General features: G+C 45.7%; 1 long non-coding RNA gene across 5 annotated transcripts; it reads left to right on the top strand.

Moving 5' to 3' along the window:
• The first annotated feature begins 15,615 nt into the window (after positions 1 to 15,615).
• On the top strand, positions 15,616 to 24,769 carry LOC105487343 (uncharacterized). Of its 5 annotated transcripts, none has more exons than XR_011624120.1 (5): positions 15,616 to 15,854; positions 17,414 to 18,313; positions 19,505 to 19,650; positions 21,029 to 21,169; positions 22,114 to 24,769. It is a non-coding gene; the product is annotated as an uncharacterized lncRNA (long non-coding RNA). The 5 variants fall into 5 exon arrangements; XR_011624121.1 differs by having other exon boundaries at positions 15,626 to 15,854; positions 18,237 to 18,325; XR_011624118.1 differs by having other exon boundaries at positions 15,627 to 15,854; positions 18,237 to 18,313; positions 22,114 to 24,768.
• Positions 24,770 to 25,608: the final 839 nt, after the last annotated feature.

Here is a 25,608-nt window from a genome sequence, read left to right on the forward strand (position 1 = left end):
AGTGATCTCATTGTTCAGTTCCCACCTATGAGTGAGAACATGCAGTGTTTGGTTTTCTGTTCTTGTGATAGGAACACTTTTACACTGTTGGTGGGATTGTAAACTAGTTCAACCATTATGGAAAACAGTATGGCGATTCCTCAAGGATCTAGAACTAGATGTACCATATGACCCAGCCATCCCATTACTGGGTATATACCCAAAGGATTATAAATCATGCTGCTATAAAGACACATGCACACGTATGTTTATTGCGGCACTATTCACAATAGCAAAGACTTGGAATCAACCCAAATGTCCATCAGTGACAGACTGGATTAAGAAAATGTGGCACATATACACCATGGAATACTATGCAGCCATAAAAAAGGATGAGTTTGTGTCCTTTGTAGGGACATGGATGCAGCTGGAAACCATCATTCTTATAAAACATCTTTTAATTTAAAAATGATAAACAATGAAAAACTGCAAAGAAATAGATTGAAAAGTTCACAGTTGCTTTGGCCATTTTTTGTGACTATGTTATTTTTATAATGAAAATTGTTGTGAAAAGTAATTATGTGGAAAAGAAAAACAAATAGCAAACCATGGCATTAGTTCCTGAGACCTGCATCTTTGTATCAGCCTCTTGGCAAATAGGGAGCCCTTTGTGAGGTGTGATTAATAAAATCCGCTGGATGGATATTAACACCACCACACAATGAACTCAGTGTTGCTAATTCTGAGGCCAATATTTCCACAGGACTCAGTTGATGGAATCTTCCTGAATGTGTTATTTATGGTACCAAATGAAAAAAGACCTCATTTACCAGCCACACTCTAGGCTGCAAAGAGACACACAGATTTTTATGCAGGTTCTTCATTTTGTTTTTGCCCCATTTACAACCAGCATCTTTGTAGCAACCCAAGTTAATTCAGGGCCCTTTTTGCTGCATTAGGTCCTGGGCCTGGGATCACTAAGACCTTTGAAATGTAAATAAAGCTCCCAAACCCCCATTTCACAAATACTGGGAAAGCCAGGCTCCTTCCCAAATTTCCAGGGAAGAAAGGGGCGTGTTAAGGTTCCTCCCAGTCGCCTCTAGCTTCTTGTTTCGGAATCCTTGTCCCAGATTACTGATTGTCTCACTGCATTATTTTCCTGAATTTGTGTCTCCTTCAGAAGGGATACCTCCCACCTCAAGGTGTGAGAAATTGGGGCATGCGTGGGAGGGATGGAGGTGGCTACATTACTGCACCCGAAAACCTCCTAAAGCAATCAAAGCCACGGTTGTTAAACGCCCTCTGCTCTCCTTGCCGGCAGGAACTTCCCAGTGCCTCTTTCCCAAGTGGAACCTTGCCTGTCATTTTGTTTGTTTGTTTGGTCTGGGTTTTTGTTGTTGTTGTTGTTGTTGTTGTTGAGATAGAGTCTCGCTCTGTTGCCCAGGCTGGAGTGCATTGGCTTGATCTTGGCTCACTGCAACCTCTGCCTCCCGGGTTCAAGTGATTCTCCTGCCTCAGCCTCCTGAGTAGCTGGGACTACAGGCACACACCACCATGCCCGGCTAATTTTTTGTATTTTCAGTAGAGACGGGTTTTCACCGTGTTAGCCAGGATGGTCTCCATCTCCTGACCTCATGATCCGCCTGCCTCAGCCTCCCAAAGTGCTGGGATTACAGGTGTGAGCCACTGCGCCCAACCTTTGTCTGGGGTCTTTTAGTCTTTCACTGTCAGGGACTTTGAGGAAGTGTATTAAACAGGACAATTTTGTTTTCAGAGTCTTACTCTTGGCTTCGCCCCACGAGCTATGTTTTTGTTTCTAAAACAAAAATAAGGTTTATCAAAACAAGATGATCCTTAAGGGTTTGGCTGAAAAAGAGTTCTCTGTGCCAAGTGAAACTATGCCTGCGGAAGTGAAATTCTCACCGCCCCTTCCACTCTGCACCAGACCTGCCACCAGCCTCACTCCCTGAAAATCTAGTCTGGGAATCAGAACAGATCCAAAACAAAAGTGAACCATATTGTGCTAGGGGTCAAATGAATGATGCAAGCAAGAAATGTTGTAGGCATTGGTATGGCATGCAGGAGAAAACTAAGGCCTGATAGTACCTGCTCAGAAAAGTTAGGAAACGACAGGAACAGAAACTGAGTTTCAATAGCAGCATCTCTGAACTGGCTTTTTGTATTCTCGGGTTGATTTTGCAGGCTGGTAGCAGTTCCCTGTCTAGAAGATACAATGGCCCCAGAGCCATCAGCTGCTTCCTGGAGGAAGTGGTGGTGGCTGGGGAGGGGCTTGTAATTCTGCTGCAGGCGAATTGCCAAGGACGGAGGGAGGGCTGTGTTCCCCTGACTGAAGATGGAAGTAAAGGAACATTCTAACTGGGCAAAACCCTTCAATCCTAGCCCAGCTGAGCAGGGAGCTGATTTTTGAAAGCAGACCTATACCGACAGCCACCTGTGCCGTATGTGACCTCCTATATTAAGAAACAGTGGAAAAAACAGAAGTGCAAGAAGTAGAGAGCTTCCCACAGTGCCAAGACATCCTTTAGGTCAGCTTTAGAAAGAAATCAGCTGTGAGCAAATAACACCTAGCGCAGTGCTTGGTCCTCAGCAGCTACTCAGTTAGTCTGTTAAACGGATTGTGAGCAAATAGCACCTAGCACAGTGCGTGGTCCTCAGCAGCTACTCAGTTAAAGTCTGTTAAATGGATGGTGAGCAAATAACACCTAGCGCACTGCTTGGTCCTCAGCAAGTATTCAGTTAAAGTCTGTTAAACGGATCAAGGATAACTGAACTCAGGAATCTAAGGAATAAGCATGATATAATTAATGGCAGCTCTGGAAATCCTTAAGATTTCCTTGGGTTTCACCCCTGGCTGAGATGATACCACAAGGGAAACTCCCTATTGCCTCCTGCAGCCCTGCCCTGAGCTGAGTCCCATCTGCAGGGCGTGAGGGCAGGAGGGGCTGCAGCATTTGCTGAGGATGAGTGAGCTCATGCCACAGCTTGGAGAATGGAGGCATGAGCACAATCATGTTCCCGAGGGCAGGGCTGAAGCCCCCTCTCTCCATAGACGTGTCTTACTATGACAAGGGACAAGTTTTTCCTCCACTTTTCCCTCCACTCCTAGGTTCAGGTCAACATGAGGGTGACCATCGCCAAGGTCAGTGTATTTGGTGGGAGACCAGGGACCATTTCTGGCAATGTGAGGCATCTCGTCTTTCAAATGCTCACTTCACAGCAGTTGCAAATGCCCTGAACCTTTGCAAGGGATGTTCTAAGAAAGGGAACAAATAAGGATGAGAGGAAACAACTATCAAATCCTCAGAGTCAGGTTCCATCAGAGATCCAAGCCCTCATGCGGGAGTGGCCCCCTGTCCACTGGCTTCCTCCGAAAATGGCATCAGGGGGGTCAGACACTCCATGGCTGGGCTGAGTGTCTTTCCAAGCACAAATTGCCAGCCTATGGAAGTGCAGGGCACATGAGAGACGAGAGGATGTATTCAAGGACATAGAGTTCTTATTTATTTTTACTTTAGAGAACTGTCCACAATGCATTTCCACACTGCTTTCCCTCTGTGGCTGCTACTGTAGCTCTTATTTACACCATCATCCTTTAAAACAAGGTGAAGTGGATGTGGGACTCAAAAGAATGAAATCATGCAGACTTGAGCACACCATTGTTCAGCAGAGGTGCCCTTCCCAGCCTGCCTGGTGCTGTCAGAACCATGACTGGAGAGAGGGCCTCCCGCTGTCCTCAAGTCCTTCCTGGGAGGTGTCCATGTCTATTTCATTTGTGCTGATCCCTGAAGGAGACACAGAGGGCAATGGAGTAACTCTTGGTGCAAACGATGGGAATGCTTATTTCAACGTTTCAATGGAAGTCAGAATTTTCTGGTCAATTTGCAATATAATTTAACCTAATACAAGCCTGCTATTAGAATTAACTAGATAGAGAGAGGGATCGTGAGCAGGGAGATGGCCCATTTGATCAGCAGAGCTTCTTGAAACTTGGATATGGTAAGAGGGTTGTGTGTCACCCTGAGTGACAGAGGTGGCCCCACTTGGTATTGTGTAAAATCACTAGCTGATGGTGTATGGATGATGTCACCACTGACATGTACATATTCCTGTCGTCTCTTGCCTGCAAACTGATGGTGAGATATTCATGGTAAAAATTATTTCTCATGCGTCTTTCATGCTTAACAAAGTGTTGCATTGACTTTTGCTTATTTTGTGGATGTTTGCCAGTGAATCTTTGACCCAGAATTGGAAGCAGAACCGAGACAGGCTGGCTAGTCTCACCCAAACCACTGGTGTAGATTTGCACTGAGTGGAACATATCCACTAATTAGCCTACAGATAAAAATTCTTAGGAGATAAACTTCATTATGGAAAATTCATTAAATTTTTATAAATATTGAGAAGGGAAATAGTGTAGCATAATCCTCCTGTATTCATCATCCAGTTTAACAATTGTCACCTCATACCCAGTCATTTTTCATCTGTACTGTCCCCCACCTGGGTCGTTTTGAAGCAAATCCCAGACATGGCATCATTTTGTCCATAAATATTTCAGTATGCCTCTCTAAAATAGTAAAGCTCTTTACAAAATAACCTTAATATCAAAATAATGAACAATAATTACATAATGTTATCAGATAGTTATTGAATTTTCCAGTTTTGCTGATTATCTGATAAAGTTTTTTAACAGTTTGTTTCAATTGGCACAATCAGGACTTCACCAGAGCAGGTAAAATCACTGCGATGACTCTTGTGTTCTGAAGTCTCTTCTAATCTCTACTGTTTCTCTTTCTTGCCACCTGTTTGGAATGTTGTGAGGTACATGGATGTGCTTTGGTCAAAGAATAGGCCGAGGCAGATATCCAGGCCTGCATGACTCAGTGAGTTTCGCATGCTAGCACATACCCCCACTTGTTATATAACCCGTTTGTGTAAGTTCGTACTTGACTCTGAGCCACTATTGTCTGTAAAAGGTGTGACTGTCCTGGTGACGCTGTACAGAGGCTCTTGGCTCTTGGGGCTCAGCCTGCCTCAACATGACTTAACATGGCGGGCACCCTGGTTCCCAGAGAGAGAACCGGAGCTGTCCGTCCTGCAGATGGACACAGCGGAGCCACAGCTCGGCTCGCGCTGGTGCCCAGAGAAAGTGAAGCTGCTGACCCTGAAGGCAAGGCAGAGCTGTCCGTGCAGCTGCAGATGTGGGGGCAGCAGGAGCTGAAGAGCCGGAGCAAACAGCTGAGATAAGAGCTGACAGTGTGAGAGAAGCTGCTCATGAAAGAGCTAGTGTGAAAAAGTTGTTAATGAAAGCCGTCACTGAATAAAACCATATTCACCTGCCTACAGCCCCCCAGGTGTTCTTTCTGTTCATCCACTCACTCCCCTCGGACTGCAGCATGGGCTGGACCTGGACCCCAGGGATCTGAAAAATGTGTCTGTTAAAGAAATACAATGTTTGTCCTGTAGAACCTGAAATTTGCTAATTGCATTTGTGTGGGATCTTTGAACGTGTGTCTCTGTCCTCTGTATTTCTGGTAGTTAGATCTCGGGTTCCATGTCTTTGTCAAGAATGCTTCACAGAAGCTGTGTGTACCTCAGCTGCAGGACCCTTATGCTTGGTTGTTGCCCATGATTACCATAGGTTATTTCATCAGAGGTGGCAAAATGGTGATTTTCTAATTTTTAAATCATTTTTTCCTTTATTTTGTTTGCTGGAATACTTCTATAAAGAGAAGCTTTCCCTCATCAACTATGTGATGATATAAGGTACGATTTATATAAAGTCAGATACATGCTGGATTCTTTTCCCTTACTGACCAATTTTTAAAACAAGTGGGTTTCCTAGTCTCCTCCAATCAGTGATTTTGATACAGAATGGCTGGGCTCCTGGCTAAACCCCCACCCTTGGGCCTGGAACTGCAGCCCTAAGTGAAAACAGCTGACCCCATTTTCCACCCAAATGTTGCCTTTTTGGCCTGCCATGCCTCTATCCTGTGCCCATAAAAAGACTTCGGCTGGCAGAGCAACACAAGTGGCTGATGCAAGCAGTCAGGGATGCAAGCTGCTGAAGGTCGGGGAGAAAAGCGGCTGAAGGTCGGGGAGAAAAGCGGCTGAAGGTCGGGGATACAAGCGGCTGAAGGTCGGGGATACAAGCGGCTGAAGGTCGGGGATACAAGCGGCTGAAGGTCGGGGATACAAGCGGCTGAGCGTCAGAGACTACAGATAGACGTGGCTAACTTCAGACGGTGCAGCTTCAGGGAAAGAGCACCTTCTTCCCACACCACCCCGTTTCCAATTCCCCATTCTGCTAAGAGCCACATCTATTGACCAATAAAATCCTCCACGAACACCATGCTTCAATCTGTTCCTGTGACCTAATTCTTCCTGGACACCAGACAAGAACCTGGGTGCCGAGAGGGCAAGGGCTTGGCTGCTGCCGCAGGGCCTGCGCAGAGTCTGCTCCCATGAGAGAGGAGCGACCAGCTGTTTCCAGCATTTGTTCCTTCCAGTCCCAGCGCTCAGCTCACCTGCTCACACACTCCCTCTCGCGAGGAGTGGCCAGCAGCGGGCTGAGTGAAATGAGCCACTCTAGTTCCTGCTACAAAGGGTGTCAAGGTCAAGGGAACAATCCTGTCTCAATTTGTTGTAGTCAATGTTGCTCTCGGTTTTGAGTATCGGTATGAAGAAATGGATTTAAACATAGGAATGTGTTCTGTTCCATTGCTATTTGTATTCTTACTGATGCTCAAGTGGTCACTTTCAGCAGGAGGCAGCCTTAGCGATGTAACATAATGGCTTTTTTGTATGTAGTGATGAAAGTTATGTGTGGTTGTGTAGACATCATCTATGATGACCTCATTCAGAAGGGCCCTCAGTGACAGCTTCTCATGTGTAAGGGACTGGCCAGATCCCATGCCACGAGGAACTTCTTTATGGCCTCATCACCTATTTGTCTGCTTCATTCACACAAGTGTGGTTCAGGTGAATGAATAAATGGATGGGTAAATTTCTGGAGGCCACCAGGCAAAAGTTACATTTTGTCAACTGCTCCTGAATACATGTGGTATAACAACCATGTGTAGTCTTAATAAGACACTAAGCTGAGGCAGTGAGGTAGAAGCGGCAGGCAGGAAGACAGTAAAAATATGTGTTGAGGCCAGGCGCGGTGGCTCACGCCTGTAATCCCAGCACTTTAGGAGGCCGAGGCAGGCAGATCACTTGAGGTCAGGAGTTCGAGACCAGCCTGGCCAAGATGTTGAAACCCTGTCTCTATTAAAAATACAAAAATTAACTGGGTGTGTTGGTGGGCGCCTGTAATCCCAGCTGCTCAGAAGGCTGAGGCAGGAGAATCACTTGAACCCCAGAGGTGGAGGTTGCAGTAAGCCAAGATCGCACCAGGGCACTCCACTCCAGCCTGGGTGACAGAGCGAGACTGTAAAAAAAAAAAATATATATATATATATATATGTGTGTGTGTGTGTGTTTGTGTGTGTGTGTGTGTGTATGTGTGTATATATATGTGTGTGTGTGTATATATATATGTATGTATTGAGTGCCTGTTTTGTGTAAGTGGGGTTCTAGCCACTTAAGATATACCTGAACAAAACAAAGAGCCTTGCTCTCGTAGAATGTGTGTTTCTACCTGGGGAGACCGTCAGTAAACCATCCACAAGATAAATATAGCAGATGCTGTTAGAAGCTGATGGCGCTATGGTGTGTTGTGGAAAATAGAGAAAGTAGAGGGAAGTGAGAGGGATTGCATACACTAGGATTATGATTTTACACAAAAGGGTCAGTGGTGTCATTTTAGCAAAGATCTGAGGGAGGTAAAGGAATAAGCTATGCAGAAGTGTGGGAGACGAATGCTCCGCGTACAGGAAATGACCAATGCCAAGGCCCGAGGGTGGCAATGTATCTGCTTTGAGTTCTAGAAAAAGGGGTATATTGTACATTGCTCTTTGTGATTCACTTTTTGTCAAACATTATGCTTCTAAAATGGAGCCGTATTTTGGAGTATAGCTGTGGTTAATTAATTCTCATCATTGTATAGTATTCCATTATATTAAATACACCACAATTTATTTAGTCAATTAACATTTGGGTGATGTCTAGTTGTTTTTGCTATTATAAATGCTGCTATGGGCCAGGCACAGTGGCTCATACCTGTAATCCCAACGATTTGGGAGGCTGAGGTAAGAGGATCAGTTGAGCCCAGGAGTTTGAGATCAGCCTAGGCAACAGAGTGAGACCTCATCTCTACAAAAATATTTTTTTAAAAATTAACTGGGCATGGCAATGTGTACCTGTAGTCCCACCTACTTTGGAGGCTGAGGCAGGAGGATCACTTGAGCCTTGGAGCTTGTGGCTGCAGTGAGCTATGATTGTGCCACTGACTCCAGCCTGGGTGATAGAGTGTGACTTTGTCTCAAAACAACAACAATAATAATAACAATAACTGAAATGTACTCTGTGAACATGAATAACTACAGTCATTTTCACTGGCCAAAGAGAAGGGGACAGGTGTAGGCTGAGTTCATGCCCAGGAAAACTAAGTGGCACTGCAGTTTCAAGAAAACTGCACAGAAGCATGAATGAAGGGACAGTGGAAAGGATGCTGAATGATCGTGAGACACACACTGATACAGCAGCTGCTATAGCAACTTATTTATGTTGGGAGTAGCTATTGATTTCAGCAAAACAATGCCACTTGTCCATAACTGTAATTTTGACAACTTAATTTTCATTGGTTTTGTAACTTTGTCCTTAATTTTTAAATCAGTTTTTGTTTTATAGTTATAAAAGAACTACCCGCAAAAGAACATTATTATAAAAATAGTAAAGTCCACACCCATTTAAGAATCTTTCTTTTTGGTCGGGCGCAAGTGCTCACGCCTGTAATGCCAGCACTTTGGGAGGCCGAGGCGGGCGGATCACGAGGTCAGGAGTTCGAGACCAGCCTGGTCAATATGGTGAAACCCCATCTCTACTAAAAATACAAAAATTAGCCAGGCATGGTATCGGGTGCCTGTAGTCCCAGCTACTTGGGAGGCTGAGGCAGCAGAATCACCTGAACCCGGGAGGTGAAGGTTGCAGTAAGCCAAGATCACACCACTGCACTCCAGCCTGGGTGACAGAAACAGAGTGAGACTCTGTCTCAAAAAAAAAAAAAAAAAAAAGATTTTTTTTTTTTTTTAAATTTAGAAGAACCATTACTGTAGGTGGAGAGAAAGTAATGAGATGTTTTTGGTAACTTACCCAACATCCATCACCTCTCTGTCTTACTCCATTTGTGCTGCTAGAACAAAATACCTAAGACTGGGTAATTTGTAAACAACAGAAATTTATTGCTTACAGTTCTGGAAGTTGGGAAACCCAAGGTCAAGGTGCCAGCAGATCTGGTGTCTGGTGAGAGCTACTACTTGCTCTGTCTTCACATGATCAAAGGCGCAAACACTCCCTCGGCTCTCCTTAAGAAGGGCACTAACTCCCATTCATAAGGGCGAAGCTGTTATGACCTAATCATCTCCTGAAGTCCCACCTCTGAATACTATTGCATTGGGGGTTAGGTTTCAACACATACGTTTTGGAGGGACACAAACATTTAGACCATGACACTCTCCTTTTCTGCTTCCTAATACAGCCTTGATTTTGTTTAGCTATTTCATCTCCCCTGTGCAGCCTCAGGTTTAGGGGAGACTGCCTCATCCACTCTTCAAGCTCCCGATGGGCCCCAGCCAATTGTGGCCAGCTCATATAACTTGCCAGTGGTTGGTTTAAACATGAGCCTATGATGTGATTTTGTCCAACAAGACCCAAGGGATAGGCTGCTGGGGTGTTCCTAGGAAAGATTTCTTCACTTTTAACAAGAGATACAAAGAAATGTCAACCCCTATCTTGTTTCTGTGAAACCGTTGTGTCTGGACGTGTCACTTAAAACTCCTTCAGCTACCTTGTAAGCACAGGGAGAAGTTGGAATGCAGGGTGGGGGAAGGCGGGGTGGGCGAGCAGGGCGAAGGAGCAGAAAGGTGAAAATGATCCTGAGTCCTGACTTTCACAGGCATGAGCCCTGGAGAGCCTTATCTCCTGACTTTTGTTTCAGGAAATGGTCGGCTTCCCCTGACCTTTGCTCCATTGAAGGCGAGTTTCCATCACTTGCAGTTCAACGCGTCCTAACTGGCACAGGGTCCTGTAGGGTCTACTCGGGGATGTGCCCTGGGCTCCTGGCCCACTTCCCACCGCAGGCTTCAGCTCCTGCAGGCTCATTATCCCAGCACCTGGCACAGGCCTGGCAGCCAGTGGATATTTAGTAAATAGCTGCGGACGAGGGATGCATACTAGATTGTAAGTAAAGGGCCCTAACCTGTTGGCCATACACATGAGATGGGCACATGAGGCCTCTGCGGGCCCCTTTCGGAGGCAGCAAAGATACTGGGTGTCTGCGTTCTCAGGCAGCACCAGTCTAAAGAAAGCTGCAGCTCAACATAAGTTACTAAACACTGGAAGCCAACCGAGTAGAGGCCCAACGCTGAATGGCAAATAACATAATGAAGAGCAAATTAGAACGATTAATAGAAATGCAATCAGAAGCTCTGCAGGAATAATGGAGAATAATAGATCATAAATGAAGTACGGGATTGGCTCGACGTGTGTATTTCCAGCCCAGCAGGCAGCATGCTATATTCACGCTTCACGGCGACAATAGCAGAGCAAATAGATGTGATTTTACAAAACAATGGACCTAACTAAGCACGCATATTTAGTGCTCTTCAAAAAGGAGGAGGGAGCCACAGCTGACTAAAACAATTTGATCTTCTCTCCATTGCCAGCTGGAGATTTCAGAATGAAGCAAAAATGAATTTTTATCTTTTTCACGTTAACTTTGTAAAAATTGCTTTTATTCCCCAGGTGGGGTGGGAATCTTAACAGAAGACGTAACAGCTCTAGATATAGTGTGCAATTGTAAGATCTGCTTAGTCAGTTTCATCACGTAGTAAGCATGCAATTGATATTATTTCCTTTTCAGATGAAGTATGAAAAGAAAATGTATGGAAGTCTAATTCATAGGCACTGTGGCTTTGCAACCTTAAATAAAACTCTAGTAGGGCACAGAGATAACAAAACCAAACACACAGAATCTAGGCCTTCATACAGGCTCTGGAATGAACTCTGCCAAGAAGAAAAAACCAAGCACTACCTTCTCCCAAGAGTGGTTCTTTTTTATTTAAAAATAAATGATGTAAGCGTTTGTTCAAGATAGATTTTGAGACCTGCAGGAAAGACAGGCAGGAAACCTGGGGGACGGTGGGCCCCCCAGTCTGAAGATCATTTCTCATGCTCCTGACAAGGTCACCTCTGCTCTGCTGGGAGGCAGGTCCTGCCCTGGCTATGGAGCAGGTCCGGAGGGCTCTTCACTGGAGGGAGAATATCACGGCTGGCCAGAATTCTGACCTCTGGAAGCCTGATGCCTGAAAATTATACCCCAGGAACTCACTGATTTTGTGAGTTGCCTGGTTGGTTGGAAAAAATTATTTGACTCTGGTTGACAGAAAGTACCAGCAAGAAGTGAAACCAGCTGGGCTTCTGGGTCAGGTGGGGACTTGGAGAACTTTTCTGTCTAGCTAGGGGATTGTAAATGCACCAATCAGCGCTCTGTATCTAGCCGGAGGATTGAAAATGCACCAATCAGAATTCTGTAAAAATGGACCAATCAGCACTCTGTAAAATGGACCACTCAGCTCTCTGTAAAATGGACCAATCAGCAGGACGTGGGCGATGCCAAATAAGGAAATAAAAGCTGGTCACCAGAGCCAGCGGTGGTAACCCGCTGGGGTCCCCTTTCGTGCTGTGGAATCTTTGTTCTTTCACTCTTAGCAATAAATCTTGCTGCTGCTGACTATTTGGGTGTGCACCACCTGTAAGAGCTATAACACTCACTGAGAAGGTCCCCGGCTTAATTCTTGAAGTCAGCCAGACTGAGGAGACCCACCAGAAGGAGCCAACTCCAGACACACCAGGATTAGGAGACCAGGCTGCCAGCTTGGGCCTGTGCTTGGTTCCACCAGTTGTGTGATTTTAGACAAGTTGCTTAAACTCTCTGAGCTTTAAATATCTATATGTAAACTGGGATTAATAAATAATACATCTTAGGGGGTGTTGAGAAGATTAAATGAGTTAATACTGATTGTACAGCACTTAGAATAATGCTCAGCACGTAGCATGTACTTACGACTTCACCTGTCATTCTTTTAGCTGTTTTATGGCAAATCCAAGAAGCATTCTAGTTTAAGAGTGTCAGAGCCACACGGATGTTTACACCTCCATCAGGGCTATAGACCTCATGGCACAGCTGGTCTACACAGAAGTGGATGGAAGGGGATGTCTGTGCCTCAACCCCTTGAAGATCTATCATTTTACTGCCTAGAGAAAAAATGAGACAAACCACAGTAGAAAATGTCAAGTCTTGCTTATTGGCTAGGAAAGTGTGTTAGGTCACAGAAGCCCTCCCCAAGACTGGCCTAAAACAGACAAGGTTCATTTGTCTCACAAAAGGAGTCTCTAGGAGGACAGGCCAGAACTTTCGCAGCTGCTCCAAGAGGCCTCAGGGACTGAGTCTCACTGTGTGTTTTCCTCTTCTCATCCTGAGCTGATTGGATTTCCTTTCAATATTTTTTCTCTCACAGTCACAAGATAGCTGCTGTTCTGCCAATAGTCACAATTGCATTCCAGGCGAAAGAAATGGAGAGTATACAGTGGAAAAAGAAAGTGCTTTCCTATAGAAGGGTATTTCCCTTCTTTTTCTTTTTTTTTTTTTTTTTTTGAGACGGAGTCTCGCTCTGCCGCCCAGGCTGGAGTGCAGTGGCCGGATCTCAGCTCACTGCAAGCTCCGCCTCCCGGGTTCACGCCATTCTCCTGCCTCAGCCTCCCGAGTAGCTGGGACTACAGGCGCCTGCCACCGCGCCCGGCTAGTTTTTTGTATTTTTTAGTAGAGACGGGGTTTCACCGTGTTAGCCAGGATGGTCTCGATCTCCTGGCCTCGTGATCCGCCCGTCTCGGCCTCCCAAAGTGCTGGGATTACAGGCTTGAGCCACCGCGCCCGGCCTTCCCTTCTTTTTCGGGGAGGGACAGCCACTCTAGGGATTTCCACCTGCATCTTACTAGACAGAACTGTCGTATTCTCTCCCATCCCCACCAGCCCCTGGCTGCAAGACTCTGAGAAATGGAGGATTTTGGATTTTCAGCTTCTAGAGCAAAGAAAGGCAAAGGGGGGAAAGGGTGGGAGTGATTTTAGGGATACAATCTACAGAAGTGACCACACGTGACAATGCCACAGAGGAATAGTCCTGCCTAGATTTGATTTTTGAATCACTAAAACATTGCTTAACCTTCTACCACAAAGAACTTTCTGGGTGGAAATGGTTTCTGTCCTAGAAAATGGGCTAATAGTGTTGTCTTCGGGAGCCCTGCATGGAATCCTGACATGGGAGAAAATATTTCCTCTTGCAATTGTATTCCGCAGCAAAAGATTAGGCTTCAAATACAAATTCCCTTGAAACGGACAACACAGGAAGTTAAATTTAGACATAATAGAGTAACTTATAGAGCAGAAAATGTCCTGAGACAGATATTTAGCGAGCAGAGCTGCACTGAGAACAGGCGCGGAGGCAGGTACGGCCTTAACAGCAAAATCTGCTGCTCCACAATGTTGCCCAACCAGGGCATTTTTGTCAACTCGGTGCTAATGTAGATTTATTTTAGGAAACTAAAGATGGTCATTTATCACAGAAAGTAGGTTAAAAACAAAAGAAGCCCTTTGTTCAAACCAAGTCTTCCAGGTCACCCTGGTGCCTCTGACAGCTGAGGGCCTGGCTGTCGTGGCTGCCGTAGGGAGAGGGTTGGAGCCTTGTCTACTCCCTCTCCCCTGCCTTCCACATCAACTCTGGGTTCTGGATGTTTCTGTCTTTTGGGGTTGGCATCAGTAGTGAGCACAGCTTATGTGCAGGTACAAAGTGTTTTAAAAGATTTTTTTTTCCAACTGTTTTTCACAAGAACTATTTCTTTATTTTTTTTGTAAGAGAGCCTTGCCCTGTCGCCCAGGCTGGAGTGCAGTGGTGCGATCTCGGCTCACTGCAACCTCCGCCTTCTGGGATCAAGTGATTCTCCTGTCTCAGCCTCCTGAGTAGCTGGGATTGCAGGCACATGCCACCATGCCTGGCTAATTTTTGTATTTTTAGTAGAGACAGGGTTTTGCCACGTTGGCCAGGCTGGTTTGGAACTCCTGACCTCAAGTGATCCGCCCACCTTAGCCTCCCAAAGTGCTGGGATTACAAGCCTGAGCCACTGTGCCCAGCCCACAAGAACTATTTTTATTGTCAGTGAGTGGAAGAAGTGATGAGTGATTTACTTGTGTTTCCCTGGGGTCACAGGGTCCAGAGTGATGTGCTGCAGGACTTAGAACTCACAGGCTGCAAACTTGTTGCCTTCCCTCTGAAACAGACCCCAAATTTGGTGCACATGTGCATCAGTGAGCACGTCTTCAAAATGCAGATTTGGGGCCTAACTCTGGCTATTTGGCTTCAAAATTCTTGGATGGGGCCTGGAAATCTATATCTTCCACAAGGAGCCTGGGTGGCTTTTACTGATGTGGGACAGAAACCACACTTTTGAGAAACCTTGTTCTCTAGCCTGGTGTCTTAGCCCATCTGTGCTGCTATAACAAAGTATCTGAGACTGGGTAATTTACAAATAATAGAAATTTACTTCTCCCAGTTCTGGAAGCTGGGAAGCCCAAGATCATGGCACCAGCAGATTCGATGCCTGGTGAGGGCTGCTCTCGGCTTCCAGGGTGGCACTTTGTTGCTGTCCTCACATACTGGAAGAAGGAGAGGCCAAAGGGTATGGGAAGGGTGAATTCTCTCCCCTAAGCTAGTGTGCCTCTTTCACCACGTGAAGACATAGCAAGAATGTGTGAGTAGCCCTCACCGGACACCATATCCACCGGCACCTTGATCTTGGACTTGTAGCCTCCAGAACTGGGGGAAATAAATGACTGTTGTTTAGAAGCCACCCAGTCTACGGTGCTCTGTTATATGGTGTGGGTGGACTAAGATGCTCACATGGCAAAGTGGCTTGCACTAGTCAGGCACAGCTAGAAAAGCAGAGCTGGGATTCAGACTCATGCCTTGTTCCAAAACCAGAACCGTGACCCCTTGTTTAGATGGCTTGTGGACTACTCACTGTACTGAGAGCACCACTTTACTTCCAGATTCTGCCCTATATTTTCACTAAGTGAATACAATCTCAAGCATAACTTCTAGAATTCAGCATTGCTTCCTTGTATTTCCAGTTGCCCCAGACTAAATTTATGGGTCCCAATGAAGTCCAGATGAAGAGGAGTGTCAGTGGAAGAATAACAAGGTTCATAAATTCGGAAAGGAGAGCTTCGTTTCTTATAAAGGGTTGCAGCCTGCCAGGTGGCCATTCTGACAGGCAGAAAGCATAGCCTCCGGCCAGAATCCAGAAACAGACACTTCAAGGGTGGGAAGAATAAGGAAGTTATGCTGAGCATCGTGGCCAAATATACATATTCAATAAGCTACAGGAAGATCATAAATATTTATGAGCGAGGTAACCTGCGCATGCGCAACCGGGCACTATGTCTCTCCACATTCAAAAAAATGGCAGCGTCAACATGATGGGTGGAGTATTCGCCCTATGACATCAAAAGACGAAGAGGGGACACAAAATCCCTCTCTGTGCATCCTCTGTAGACCAGCCGGAACCACTCTGTGGTTGGCGGTCTCTTCTCTGGAAGGAACACTGATGGGCTGTTTCGTCCAGACTTCAAAAGAGGTGCAGAGGTAGGCGGTTCGTTGATATCTGGGTGGTCTTTCAGAAGGGCTGGTTTCTGTTTAACCTTAGGGAAGAAAGCCTAAGGGCGGTTAGCAGGGGCGTGTCCGAACTCCCAACTGTCATGGTGGGGAACTCAGTTTTCATTTCCCTGGGATACCCCTGGCCAAGAGGGGATTGGTTCAGTTGGTTGAGAGGCACAGGATTTCATTTTCATTTTTCACGGTGTTAGTGTGGAAAAAACACACAAGCTCAAAGTGCTTTCTCCTATTTTCTCACTCAACAACACAACGATCAACGCAGATGAAGACTTCTGTGAACAAATGCGGGAGATTTCTCCCCAGCTGCAAACAAGCAAGCAGTTCTTCAGGGGACAGACACCAGCTGGGTGTTCTCTAATTCAACTAGGATGCTGTCCACCTGGAGATAGTGTGGGATCTCACAGGGCTCAGTCTCCAAGGCCGCCCTCCTTATCCCCAATCACTAGTCGCAATTCTGGGCGTCCAGAACTTCTGACCTGTTAGCTTCAAGTTGGGGTTCCCACAATCCCCTCTCTGGGTTTGATTAATTTGCTAGAGTGGCCCACAGAACTCAGAGAAATGCCTTTACCAGTTTACTCAAAGGACGTTACAAAGGATACAGAAGAAGAGATGTGTAGGGCAAGGTATGGGGGAAGGGGTTTGCTACCCTCCAGGAACCTCCACCTGATGAGCTGCCTGGAAGCTCTCCAAATTCTGTTCCTTTGGACCGTTTATGGATGCTTCATTATGTAGGCATGATTGACAAAACCATTGGCCATTGGTAATCAGCTTAACCTCCAGCTCCCTCCACTCCTTGGACGTTGAGGGTTGGAGCTGGAAGTGCTGATCCTGCCTTGGTCTTTCTGGAGAACAGTCCCATCCTTAAACTGTCTGGGAGCCCAGCCATCAGTCAATTATTAGCATATGAAAAGACATCATAAAAGTCAATTATAGAAAGACATTTGGAGATTCCAAGGATTTTAGGAGTTGTATGCCAGGCAACAGGGGATGAAGAACAAATATATATTTCACAATATCTCCCCTTGAGATGAGATTGAGAAATAAAATAGATTAGAAAACAGATTTTATACCAGCATAATCAAAATAAATCTTTGCCAAATTCAGACACAACTCAAATGTCCACTGACCTTAAAAACAATGACAACAAAACCAACAACAACTGTAAGATCTTCCACTTTCATGGCCAGGATGGGTAGACCACAGTGGAAGCCGGGGTGTGGATGCCATGAGCCCGTCGAGAGCAGGCTTTATGAAGGAAGCAGCTTCTGGAATGTACTGCAGGTCTCAGTAGGCTGTGTGTCTCGTGAGACCAGTCTACCTTCACTGGGCTTGTTGGCAGCTTGGCCTCGTGCCCCTGGACACATGTGAGGTGAAGATGGCAAAGAGATTCACATGCTAAGAAGCCACCGTGGCCAGGCCGGCCTGTGCTGGAGTTTAGTGTCTGTCATGTCGGGGTGTGGCACCTTTGCTTGCAAGCTAGCCTTTACATACCCCTGTATTTCATTGTTTGCTTTTGTTTTTTCCTTTAGTTGCCTAGTAAACATTTCTACTGGAAAACCTCGCCTCAGAAGAACTAAGAGGAAAAGCAGTGTCCACACCCAGGCCAGCCTCGCCAAGGAGGGCAGAGGTTCCCCTCGAGGATGGTCTTGGTCAACGTGGCCACAGCTCCTGCTCCAGCTAGCACTCAGAGGAGTCTGCTGGGGCCCCAGGGAACACGGGGGGCAGTCGTGCACCCTCAGTGAAGGCTGCTCTGTAGACAGAGCCCCAGGACTTCTCTCCCTCCTTCTTCAGCTCTCTGCCCTGTTGCTCTGCACAGTCACAGCACTTGTCACTTACATGTCTGTTTACCTGACTCCGTGCCAGCCTGTCATTGTTATTTTGGTATCCCCAGCGCCTGTGTGGTGTGTAATATGTAATGAAGGTTCTCGCATGAAACCAAATGGTGGGCATTGAAGTAGGGGAGAGGCTGCATGAGCAAAAGGACCATTACCCTCTCTCTTCTACCAACTGGGAGGCCAACAACTTGAGGAGATGGGCTGCCCAGTGATGGGAGGACAGCATGGTGCAGCCTCCCTGGAGAGCTTCCGTAGGCCTCAGGCTGCTGTGAGGGAGCTTAGGGTGATTAGCTGTTAAACTGTTGCTCTTTTGAAAAAGTTGAAAGAGCACTGTGAACTCTGTGCTCAAGTGCATTTGACTCAGGAGGTCTTTAAGGGGGGTGAGTTTGGGGAATGCTTGCTCTGGGAGAGAATTTGGGGTGCAACTCCATGCGTGTCTGTGGGTCTCTCCACAAGATGGCACTCGTCTCTTGTTCTTAGCTCCTGCTAATGAAGTTTGTAATTTTTAAATCTGCAGAGCAATGAGGATGACTTCCGTTTCCTGTATGGGCAACTTACATGTTTTATTTCCCTGGGAACCTGGGCCATGGTAAGGTACATGATTAGGTACTGAAGTCTGGTGAGCCCTAGGGGGCACAACGTGGTTGCACATCCTGCAAAACCGGGCTCCCTAAGTTAGTTTAAGCACAGGCATTTGGAGTGGTCGCTAGGGTGACCTGTTTGAGTAACTTGCCCTATTCAATGCTGGCCTCGGCTAGTGGGACTGCTGCCATGATGATGATGATGATGATGATGATGATTATTATTATTATTATTTTGAGATGGAGTCTCGCTCTGTCACCCAGGCTGGAGTGCAGTGGTACAATCTCAGCTCACTGCAAGCTCCGTCTCCCAGGTTCACGCCATTCTCCTGCCTCAGCCTCCTGCCAGCCTGTAGTCTGTAGCTGGGACTACAGACGCCCGCCACCACGCCCGGCTAATTTTTGTATTTTTAGTAGAGACGGGATTTCACCGTGTTAGGCAGGATGCTCTCGATCTCCTGACCTTGTGATCCGCCCGCCTCAGCCTCCCAGAGTGCTGGGATTACAGGCGTGAGCCACCGCGCCCGGCACCATTATTTTGTATTGCTGTAACAGTCACCGGTCACACTGACTTTGTCTCTGAACACAAGCCTGGGCTTGCTTGTGATTAGCAGTGTCAATCTGCTAATTGGAGATGGATTCTTGGTCTCTGAACTTCATGAGAAAGATTCTTGGTCTCTGAACTTCATGAGAGGAGTTAAAAAAAATTGCAGACTGAGGTACCCAATATAAACCATGAGGAGACTCCTTTGGAAGTCTTTTTACCACCCCTTGGACACAGGGAGTGCACTTACTCATGGGATTGTTGTATTATCAGAAGTAATGTACTTTATCAAGTCTCTTACCTTCAGTACAATCCTTCCAAGAGGATGCCGCCCAGGCATTTATAGGATGATGAGGCAAATTCCAATGATGCTAATCTGGCCTCATTGATAGATCTCCAGAATCTTCCAGTTGACCCCAATTTTCACCAGTCTTGAGAAAATTTGCAATGGGCCATCCTTCCCCCTTCCTCATGTGGTGCCACAGGGCTAAACACTCGATGGTGCTGGACATGTTTGTCATACTTGATGTAGCAATCTCATTTCATACAAAGGCCACAGGGTAGACAATTCCCAATTCAAAAACATTTAAAACAGTATGCATGTAGGCAATCTTTGCAAATGTCCCCAACTAATGACAATCATCTGTCATGTTTCTGCAGGGCCTTATAGTACATGTGCACTTACATCTCCATTAATCCCGCCTACAGTCCCATCGAGACAACGGGAGACAGATTGTTAGGTCCATTTTGGAGAGGAGGAAATGAAGACTCGAGAAGGTCATGATTTCTACAAGGTCACAAAGCAGGCAAGTCTCAGAATTGGGATAAAAACCTACGTTGCCTGAGTCTTGGCCCACTCCTTCATTCAAATCCTTGGTTGTTTCTGGGTGCCAGGCACTGTTTTAGCTGTTAGGAACACAGCAGCAAAACGATTGTCAATTTGCAAGAGAAAGATCTTTGGTCTCTGAACATTGTAAGAAGACTTAAAAACAAATTGCAGGCCGGGCGCGGTGGCTGGCCAGGATGGTGAAACCCCATCTCTACTAAAAATACAAAAATTAGCTGGGCGTGGTGGTGGGCGCCTATAATCCCAGCTACACAGGAGGCTGAGGCAGGAGAATCCCTTGAACTTGGGAGGCGGAGGTTGCAGTGAGCCAAGATCGCGCCATTGCACTCTGGCCTGGGCAACAAGAGCAAAACTCTGTCTCCAAAAAAAAAAAAAAAAAAAAAAAAGGGCTGGGCATGGTGGCTCACGCCTGTAATCCCAGCACTTTGGGAGGCCGAAGTGGGTGGATCACCTGAGGTCAAGAGTTTGAGACCAGCCTGGGGAACATGGTGAAACTCCATCTCTACTAAAAATACAAAAAATTAGCCAGGTGTGGTAGCAGGTGCCTGTAATCCCAGCTACTTGGGAGGCTGAGGCAGGAGAATCGCTTGAACCTTGGAGGCGGAGGTTGCAGGGAGCCGACATTGCGCTATTGCACTCCAGCCTGGGCAATAGCAGCGAAACTCTGTCTCAAAAAAAAAAAAAAAAAAAAATTGTAGCCTAGCAACAAAGTATAAACCATGAGGAGAATCCTTTTACCATTTCTTAAGCTTTCAGACCACCCCTTTTGACACAAGGGATGCACTTATTCCTGGGATTAGTCTGTTGGGTGGGGTGCAGTTTTAAAAAGGGGGCTCAGGTGACATTCAAACAGAGGCCTGAAAGTGGAAGAGGTGAGTCATGCAGAATTCTTGAGGAAGAGCTTCCAGGCAGAGGGAACAGCTGTCACAAAGACCTGCCATGGAAGGGCCTAGTATGTCCCAGGAAAGCGCTGAGCCATCTGCTGAGGGACCTGGAGGCCACAGTCTGACCTCGGCTCCTCTTCTGACCAAGACGAAGCCATTAGAGGGCTTCAAGCTGACATGTGCTATGATATTTCTGACATCTTAACGGGGTCACTCTGGGAGATTTCCTTACGATATAAATTGTCAATATAATCCAAGAAAACAATGGCTCAGAGAAAAAGAGTACTACATGACTGTTATTGTACGTCTCACAGTGAGGTGACAAGCACAAGCACTGTCTGTGGGGTGCCTGCCTTGGGCCAGGTAGTTGGCGGGGGCTTTCTTTACCCACAACATTTCATCCCGTCCTTGCAGTTGGCTGCATGATATATTTATTATTATGCCATTTTACAGATGAGAAAACTGAGACTCGAGTCCACAGGCTAACCAGGGACAGCCTTGGGCCTTCACTCTACTGCCCTTCGCCTCTGTTATGAGCATGTGCACATCAGTCAAGGCTGAAGCAATCCTTTCAATGAAAGAAAATGATATTTGGTAAAGTACCTTGAAAGAAATACTCTTATAATAAGAATTGGTGAATATTTAAAATGTTGTCTAATTAACACATTGGCAGTGTTCTTCATGTCATTTATACATGCCGTTCAACCTGCAAATATTGTTTTTAAAAATTAATATAGTAATATTTAATACTTTTTAAAGAGAGCCTTTGATTAACTTTGGTCCCATCAACAAACACAAATTGCATTAAACTTTTTGAACAGACTTTGTAAATGTAATCATTTGACTTCCTTAATTGTCTGATTAACAACAACAACAAAATCTTCCCAAGTACTTAATAATTCCTGTAAATATAACAAAATCTAGACATATAATACATTTCATATACTCTTAAAATATCAACATAAAATTATACTCTACAACTTTTTAACGCCACATTTTAAGTTAGAATTACAAGTTTGACTGACACTCCAGCACACAAAATCCTCTTAAACATAACAAATAAGGAAAAGGCCAAATATCCACAGATTACCTCCTAACCCCAAAATATCAGAAATAGATTTGATTCATCTTCATCATTTTTACACTTAATGCTGTCTCTTTTCGGGATTACAAGTCCTTTTCCCACTAAAAAAAAAAGATTCAGAATAAATTTGGAGTTGAATTTCCGAGTGAATTTTTGGGGCCTCCTTACCAGCTAGCTGAGGTTGCATCATGAGCAGGGATGTTAGCTTGGACACGGGAGTTAGAAGTAGAGAGGTCAGGATGATTTTTATTGATTTTGTACTTGCTAAGTCACTGTCTTGCGAACAGGTCAGCTCCTAGTCCTGGCCCCTACATTCAGTCATATGTTACCTGCTTCTGTTCACTTAGAGATGCCTGCAACCTTGCCGGGTCTCTGGAGCACACGGCTGGATTTAACATCATTCCTGGTCTAATTCTATTCTGAATTCTTTTCATGTTCTGCACATTTGCTGCAGCTGTAACTTCCAGCCACTGCTCGAAGATGAAGATGAGGCTCAAAGCTGGACAGTGGAGGGAGGCCAGCCAAGGTCAGAACTGCAGAGATGGCAGGTGTGTGTGTGCTGGGTGAGGCCAGCTTGTTGAATGTTGCCACGGCCCGTCCTCCTCATTCGCCTCTGGGAAACACAGGAGGAAACTGCACACACAGAACCCGCATCCATCTGAACAGCTGCATCCTCAGAAAGATCTGGCTAAGGCAGTGACATCATGAAACTGGAATTTCTTTCACTCTGGAGGAAGTGAAAAGAGCTGCAAACAGATCTGTAGGGACTGATTATTATTCCCTATTGTAATGGACTTTTCTTTCATCTTAAAGTACATTAAAAATATTGACGCGGCAATATAAATACCACCTTCCCCCCCCTGCTTTTTTTAAAGCAAGAAGTCTCTTGAATTTGAATTTGTTTTGCTGTTTAAAACCAAATCTCTAAGGAAAGCCAATGCAAATACAAGCTCTTCAGTGGTTATGGTCACTCAGTGGACTCCCTGGTTCCCAGCAAGCTCTAGCTGCCCAGCTGAACTTCTCTTTGTGGGTTTTCGGAGGGCTGGGGAATGGAAATGCGTTAGTGTTTCTCCAGTTTGCTCATTCTTTGCCGTATGGCACTCTTACCTGCAGGCTTTTCACACACAGATGGGCTGCTGAATGTTCTATCATTGCAGGCTTGCCTCCAGACCCAGGTATATTTCAAGAGCAGAAGCCGTTGGCACAAGCACCCCTTATTCTGTTTGTGGAAGAAAGTTGCCATCCACACAGTTTTGGCCGGGCGCGGTGGCTCACAGCTGTAATCCCAGCACTTTGGAAGGCTGAGGTGGGCGGATCATGAGGTCAGGAATTTGAGATCAGCCTGGCCAACGTGGTGATACCCTGTCTCTGCTAAAGATATAAAAAATTAGCCAGGCGTGGTAGCGCACGCATGTAATCCCAGCTACTTGGGAAGCTGAGGCAGGAGAATCACTTGAACCCAGGAGGTGGAGGTTGCAGTGAGCCGAGAGCACGCCATTGCACTCCAGCCTGGGCAATAGAGTGAGGCTCTGTCTCAAAAAAAAAAAAAAAAATTATAGTTTCTACACATGTGGGTTTGGAATTTGAACAAATTATTTTATTCTGGGAATGCTTTATAATCGCCTAAAATGACGACTTCTTTCCTAGTTGTAATTTCTCTTTGCCACGTTACCAGGATGCACAGAAGGCACAGGGAGGAAAGCTCTGGGTTTGCCTCTTGCGAAACTCAAAAGCCACATTAAGGATGAGGCAGTCATCTGAGCCAGCATCTTGTCTGGAAATAATTATGCCTTGCTAACAAAGCTGTGGAAATCTGCAATGCACAAAAATACAACATCCATGCAAACCCAAATAAAGGGAAGCAAATTCCCTTTGGACACAGCTGTGCCTAAGACTCCCAGAGTGAAAGGAGCAAAATTGTACCTATGACCTACTGTTTCTATTAGAAACCCTAGAATCAATGTTCATCACCCCATTAAAAAACAACAGATTTATGAGGAGAGAAGCTTCCAAAAAGACTGCAGAATTATCTTTTTTTGGTGCAGTTGGGACATTAATTCTCAAAGTCTTAAAACCTGTCCAGGTTCTTCTGGTATGTTCCTTCTGTCTATACAAGGAGCATGTGATTTTTTTAAAATGTTGACTTTGCGGATCCCATTAGTTAGGTGGGAAATTGAGACACCAGAGAGGCATGAGGTTCCTCATTTAGTCTGGACTCAGTTCCTTTACTAAATTAAAGGAAATGTACCATACTGCTGACTTGGTGAGTTTGCTTTCAGTGCACGCTATGTGTGAGGTTGTAGAGAGTATGAGATCAAGCAGTGTTGGGAACAGGCCCCCAAAATCTGGCCATAAACTGGCCCCAAAACTGGCCAGAAACAGTCTCTGCAGCACTGTGACATGCTCGTGATGACCATGACGCCCACGCTGGAAGGCTGTGGGTTTGTGGGTTTACCGTAATGAGGGCAAGGAACACCTGGCCGACCCAAGGTGGAAAACCGCTTAAAGTCATTCTTAAACCACAAACAGTAGCATGAGCGATCTGTGCCTTAAGGACATGCTCCTGCTGCAGATAACTAGCCAAACCCATCCCTTTATTTCAGCCCATCCCTTTGTTTCCCATAAGGAATACTTTTAGTTAATCTATAATCTATAGAAACAATGCCAGTCACTGGCTTGCTGTCATTAAATATGTGGGTAAATCTCTGTTCAAGGCTCTCAGCTCTGAAGGCTGTGAGATCCCTGATTCCCTACCTCACATGCCATATTTCTGTGTGTGTGTCTTTAATTCCTCTAGCTGGGTTAGGGTCTCCATGACCGAGCTGATCTCGGCAAAGCAGCACGACCTGTTTCCAACATCTGACTTTTCCTCTCTATTCTGCCCAGCACAGGGGCCAGCTAGAGCTCACAGTCCCAGCCTAGTAGGGATTGGCTACACAAGTCTTTTGAAGAACAAGCCCAGATGCATATTTATTTTGAGTTGCTCAAGAAACTCTAGGTTGATAAAATCACAAGTGTGAGAAGTGAGGCAGAAGAATCTGTAGTTTTATCTGAGAATTCTCCTGCCACCATATGTGTTGGAGAAAACAAGTACACAAAAAACTGGGGCTAGGGGGTCACCAGGGGCTGAGGGAAGGAGAATGGGGAGTTGGTGTTTAATGGGTACAGAGTTTCCATTTGGGATGATGAAAAAGTCCTGGAGATAAATGGTGGTGATGGCTGCACAACACTTTGAATGGACTCAATGCCACTGAACCGTACACTTCTGAATGGTTAAGGTGGTAAATTTTATGTCCTGTGTATTTTAACATGATTTTTTCAAATTTTAAAAAGTAAGGTAGCAGGAATAAGTAATTCAATTAGGCAAACTCTAAGATGGCTCCACAAGTTCTTCTCCTGGAGCATGTTCTCTAGAATCTCCCCTTGAGTGTGGACAGGACTTGATGGTATTTCACTCCTGTGATTAGGTTACTTATAATGGAAAGATAAAGGGATTTTGCAGGTATAATTAAGGTACCTAATCAGTTAACTTGGAGTTAAGCAAAAGGGAGATTTCCCAAGGTGAGCCTGCCCTAACTAGACCCTTTACCTGGGGGCTTCCTGAGGAGAGAGTTGAAGCAGCAGAAACCACCTCCCTTGGCCCCAAAGATTTGCATGTTATGGAGAGGGCCACTGGGCAGGGAACTGCAGGTTGCCCTAGGAGCTCAGATCCTGCATCCTCCAACCACAAGGACCTGAATTCTACTGACAGCCAGGGAGCTTGGAAGGGGAGTCTGTGCCTCAGAGAGAATTGCAGCCCTGGGCAACATGAGAATTTGAGCCTGGTGAGACCCTGCAGGAGACCCCACTGATGTGTGCTTGGATCCCTGGCCCATGGGAACTGTGAGTTAGGAAGTTTGGATTGCTGGAAGTGGCTAAGTTTGTGGTCATTTGTTAGACAGCAGTAGAA

This window comes from Macaca nemestrina, chromosome 5, assembly GCF_043159975.1.
Source record: "Macaca nemestrina isolate mMacNem1 chromosome 5, mMacNem.hap1, whole genome shotgun sequence".
NCBI lineage: Eukaryota > Metazoa > Chordata > Mammalia > Primates > Cercopithecidae > Macaca > Macaca nemestrina.